Source organism: Apteryx rowi, unplaced genomic scaffold (genome assembly GCF_003343035.1).
Source record: "Apteryx rowi isolate R43461 unplaced genomic scaffold, aptRow1 scaffold_429, whole genome shotgun sequence".
Taxonomy (NCBI): domain Eukaryota; kingdom Metazoa; phylum Chordata; class Aves; order Apterygiformes; family Apterygidae; genus Apteryx; species Apteryx rowi.
The window spans coordinates 755599-761663 of NW_020450682.1; positions in this window are offsets into that span (position 1 = coordinate 755599).

A 6065-nucleotide genomic window follows, 5' to 3' on the forward strand; every position below is an offset into this window, starting at 1 on the left:
AATCTGTTTCATCTCTGTGATTCCCAGATTTATCTTCAGTTACAGGTACTTAGTGAATTTATTTGCACTACCATTTTGCCTTTACTACCACAGGGATTTGATACCATCAGAAAAGTAAGATTCATTACTATTTTATCAGATGTGCTGGGGTTCTTTTTAAACAACAGATAAGCGCAATATAAAACCAATAAATTTTATCTAACAAAGAGTTAAGATAAAAAGGGATTGCTGATAAATTTGGAAAGACAGGTGCAAATATAAAAAAAAAAGATAAAAATAAACTGAACACTAGTCTCTGTCATTTAAGACTTCTCTGAAACATCTTTCACACGTGTGCATGGATAAGCGCAATGGTATCCTGGCTCAGGAATACTCCCTTTCCTTGCAGGATCCTGAACTGAAGCCCACTCCAGCTCAACTATACCTAAGGGTAAACAGGATGCCATTGTGTACAAATGAGTACCTGGAAATCCTCAGCTTTCTTTTCAGGTTGTTAATCAATTCTAGGAGATTGCAGTGACCATTCAGTTCTCTGGAAGTTTCTGAAAATAAAACAAAACCTTGTCTGGGATGCTTTTTAATATGCTGATTTTTCTGTTTGACTCCATCTTCTTTCTTTAGAACTTGTTCAAATTACAATTTCTTTGGCCTCCTCCCTTTCCAGATAATAGGACTTGCTTCACAAAATACGTGTTCACATAATTTTTTTCTGTGAGCAGCAGAAATAATGAAGCCTGGCTATCTATGGACTAATGGCATTATTTTTCAAATCCAGTCTTCACATCATGTCCCATATGATATCTTCACTAGGCAAAAACTGCACTTGAGATAGTCAGTATGAGTTATATAGCTGCTGCTTGGCTCATCAGTCCACACACACTGCTCAGCCAGTCAGATTTCATGTTCTGTCAGTTGTTGCCAGACAGAATATATTGACTACCTTTCCTTCATTGGGAAATGTTTCTTAGATTATTCTAAAATTGAAATAGAAGGGCCACAGATGAAGCAAGAGTATCAGCATATTCAGAAATTCCCTGTAACAAATACTATGAGCACTTACAAGTTTCAGTTAGGACCCAGCCAATCATGAGGATTAAGAAATACCTTAAAGTTGGGTTCTTCCAATTTTATTTATAAAATATTTCTTCTTCTGTATTACATGTATTTTTGAAAGTACCTGTGCCCACTCTCAGATCTCCTTATTTTTTCTCATTCTATTCTGCTCTTGAATAGTCCCTACAGAGATTTGCAAGAAAAAAATATATAATTTGGATCGAATGGATTAATGCTTATCCTGACTACACATGACGGATCCTGTTATGAATTTTTAATCACTGGATACCATACAGAGTTGTAGTATCTACCATTGTGAGTCTCTGTTCATGCTATCAGAATGCTTTCTACAAATCCATAAAATTCAGCACAACAACCAACTCCCATTCTTTATTTTGTCCCCAATGGTCTATGGAACAACAGCCTGGTCTATACAAGATTGATTTGCACAACAGAATAATCATGGATACTTAATGCACTATATACAGTATCTCTAAAACATAGCTAATGCTTGGAAAGGATTTTGCATGGGACTTCCCATGTCAAACAGAGACATTGGACTATTGAAAGAACAAAGGACCCAACATTTTCTCCTGATTTAGACTGATCATGGTACTAGCATGTTTTATGAGGTTAGACTCYATCAGAAAACATTTGTGCACCCTGTTCCAGAACATTACAGAAGATATGATCTTTCTGGTCTAACTCTCAGGAGGTGTAGGTTAGATGTAAATAAACAGAAGTTCACTAAGGCACTGCACAGAGCTTTTGACTGCACCATGACTGTCTTTATCATGTTAGTCCTTTCCATACCCAGGGATATCTAATCCCTTCCTCACCTCTTAACCAGAATAGTAGATTAGTCTCATTTCTGTAACAGTGCTGGTTTTGCCAAGCAAGATGGTTAGGTCTCACTGAGTTTTGTATCTGGGGATGGGATATTCATTTATAAAGCACAAAAGATTAAAGAGTATTAAGAAAATAAACATTCTCCTAAATGCAATTACTGTCTCTAGCTTCTCTCTTTTTAAGGGTCTCAGGATGTTCAAATATACTTAAGAAAATCAGAACCTCATAGTTAGTCTTCTTTTACCTCATTCAGAGCTCCAAATAAATTAGGCCTCTCTTTTTACAGATAATGATTAAAGACTCTCCCTCCAACCCAGAACTATCAAGGTACTAGCTGAGAGCACACAGGCTGTTATGAGAAGCTGCTCTGCATTACTGCTCATTAAGTTAGTTTTATCTCAGGGTGCATATCAGATCACGCACCCATTAGACATATACCATTAACAGAGGTCATCTGAAAGGTCATCTTCCAACATAGCAGCTACAGCAGAGCAGCTCTTTTGTTGAAAATACTGCAACCTGTAAGCGACTTGCTGATTGGCTCACAACCCAGTCTTTCTTCTTAAACCATCCTTGTTACCCTGTCTCTGTTTTTCTTTTAACCTTACACTTCAGGCAAGCACCTTCCTCAGACTCAAACAAACCTGTCGTCCTTGATTGGGTGGTCGACTGCTAAGCAGTGCACATTGCTGCTGCTCTGCTGGAGAGGTGACCAGCCTATACAGCTCCTGCTAGACCAACAAAAGCATTTGGTGATGCAGTGATTTTCACAGTGTACCATTTATCTACTTTCTTCAGGATGCAGTGCAAGGGTAATTGTAGCATATGCAGCATAGGCATTTAAAAGGGCTTTAATCCTGGGCTATGGATCACGTCCCAGTTAGTGGGGCATTTTCTCTCTTTTCTGGAATGAATGACAGACATCTCTGATAATAGCACACCTTAGACTGCTTTGGGATTAGTGTCTTTAGTTTTCAGGTTCTTGGAACGGGGATTTTGAGAGAAAGAATGGTAGCTGTGGAGAATCAAAATGGACAGAAATTTGGAATGACTGTTAGAGAAAAGATGTGTATTTCTACCTGAAATCTGTATGAAAGGATCACCAAACTTCTTTAGGATTCATGGAATGTGTAGGTGATCACTGACAAGCTTTTGGGGAAAGGGATTATTATCTCCACCTATTGAAGGTGAACATAGCTAGTGCTTTTAATCACTAGAAAAAAGCTCTGGTCAGAGATAATTTGTCTTTGTGATTTCTCTTTGTGATAACATTTAAAGAAGAGGTGGCACTACCCTACAAACATGCATTTCCTAACAACATTCTGATACAGGCTGCAGACTTGTTCCTACACCAACATTGTATCTGGCTTAGTTTTTCAAAGGACCTTGAGCAACATTTCAAAGCCAAAAGCTTAAAGGTCCAGTACATAGCCTGGTCTGTGAGCAAGCCTGTAAATAACTGCAATGACTGTCATTACAAACAGAGAAGTAAATGGAGTATTTCAGACCAAGTGAGACAAAGAACCTGTGCCTATTTCTGCAAGCCGGCAAAATCCCCACCGAGGGCTACTGCGCGTGCACATGAATGGACACAAACTCTGTGACACAACTGATAGTTAACAAACAAACAAACAAAAAACTATGGAAACCTGTTTCATGATGTAAGAAGTTGTTATATGTTGCAACAGCTTTCTCACCAGACAGGCATATGGCCACTTGGGCTAAGCATGAAAAGAAGTACATAGGAGAAAGTTACAAGACTCTTTACATGTTAGTGGCCGTTTTTTTCTCTTTCCAATGCATAACAATTAAAGACAAGGAAAGATTTAAGCAAGTTTGTAAAGTTCTGGTGCAGATGGACCCCATTGTCCCTGAGATTAGAGCAGCCCCTGCCAGTAACTGTTTGGGAAGGCTCCTTGGTGCAAGGAGAAAGTGTACCAAGGCCAGCTCTAATAATTGAACAGTATGGATCATTATGTTATATTGCCTGGGGAGTTTGTCCAGACACTGATTAATTTACTACTACAGAAACAGTCAATGAGTCTGGATTACACTTACTTAACTTCTCTGTAGAGAGCAGAATCTTTCTGATCTCATCTTTCATAAGATTCCAAGAAGTCTACGCAGTATTATCACAAAAAATCTCTTCTTAAGCTCTGTTTACATGAAGCCTATGCTGTCACTCTCAGATGTGATCATCAATATCTAATCTCTATCAAGAGCTGGTGACTCCTTGTTCTCACTTATTTTTGTGTAATGAGCTATATAATATTATGTATGCATGCTGCCATTCAGGAAGTTAAAATCTTCATGCCAGTGAGCAGATATTTCAATCAAAACAGTTAAACACTTGTTCATTATAAAGCTCACTACTGCATTTGCATTCGCACTGAGTACAAAGGTCAGTCTACCAGCTGAGTCTATGTTCAAGAGAAAGGAAGGGACTCTAAGAGAATCCTCTTGTGAGACATCCCGAGTGTAACGCTGCTACGTAACCACAGCACAGTTTCACAACCCATTTTCTTCAGCTATAGCACAGTTAAGAGGAGATCCTGGCTAACACCTGCTGATCTCATAGCACCACATATCACCACCACATCAGCTGGGCTGACACAAACATTTCTGAGGCCATGCACTGAGGCATTTTCTTCAGCCCCAGTGCTAGCATAGGATCTCCCTCCTTCCAACTGCTCATTCCTTCCCTCACAGCAAAACATGCCCTCTCCTCACTTTTGTGGATTCAGATAGCAATGTGGCAGACAGCAAGAAAAATAATTCCTTTATCCCTTCCTCCAGAAAGTGTAGAAAGACCAAAGTTTGGAGTAGGAAATAAACATGAGGAAAGAGCTGCAATAATTTTTTCCACGAGAGGCTTGAGAAAGAGGAAACACGACGACTCCCACGAGTGGCTCTCTTTCCTCCTTTCTGTCCCTTTCAAAGCCTGGGAAGAAGTATGGYCTCCATTTTAGGTCTGGAGAAAGAGTTCTTTGCAGAATCTCCAATAGAAGCTTAAAAAATTGCTACATTCTCCTTATATTTGTGACTGTGTTTAGTAGAAGCTTTTCTGCACTCTTCTCCTGATCTGGTTCAGGATGGGGTTGAGGTGCCCTGTGGAACATACAAATGGTTTGGTTGTCCAAACTGAGCTTGAATGGGTAAGGCACAAAATCTGATGCTGGGACACTGGGTGGGAGATATGGAACCAGGAGGGTAGAAAAAGCTGGACTCTCCATCCTGTTCAGCAACACCTGATTTAACATTTTTTCAAGTGCTTATAGATTTGTGTGATTTGATCTCAAATCCTCTAACAAGAGCTCCTGCAAGAAAGAATAAAATCCGTCTGTATAAATTAAGATTCCCCTACATGTATGAATTTAAAGTACTATTCCAAAAAAACCTTCACACAATGAATGCTGACATTCCAGAGTTAAATTTGTTATTCTAGACCCCCACGTGTCTCAATCCTGATCAGTTAAATCAATTAGATCAGCAGCTCATTCCTGATCAGTTAAAATAAGTTTTTAAAGAGCTGCAGCACTTCGTCACATACAAGCATGAAAGACGAGCGAGCGAAATCAGAGGGCAGATCATTTGTATTTTTAAGAAACCGGGATACAGAGAGTGGAAGTCCCAACGTGACAAGGATGACGCTGCTTTTTCAACGGCTGGGGCCGACAGTCACCAAGCCGTATCAGCAGTCATGAACAAAAAAACAAAACAAACAAACAAAAAACAGAAAAAGACAGGGAGAGCAGGGACACCGCGATGAATAAACCCGCCCCGGTAGAACCGGCCGCGCCGCGGCGCCCCCTCCCCCGCCGGGCGCGCGCCCAGCCCAACGGTCGTAACGCGCCCGCCCGGCGGCGCCGCGCAGGCTCCGAGGCTCCGGGCACGCCCACAACGCTCGCCTCCTCCCGGGCCCCGCAGGCCGGTTGCCCCCTGTCCCGGGGCGGGGGCGCCCCTCCCCCCGCTGACCAGTGGGGTCCGACGGCTCCGGGCACACAGACCGTCCGCCCTGTCCCCGCCAGCGCCAGGCTACCGGTGCCAGCAGCGCGGCGCTGGAAACCCCCCCCTCCCCCGCGCCGCCCGCCCTCCCTCTGCTCGGCAGTAACCCGTGAAACGTCAGCGGCCCACCCGCTTCCCGGCCGCCGCGCCCTCGCCGG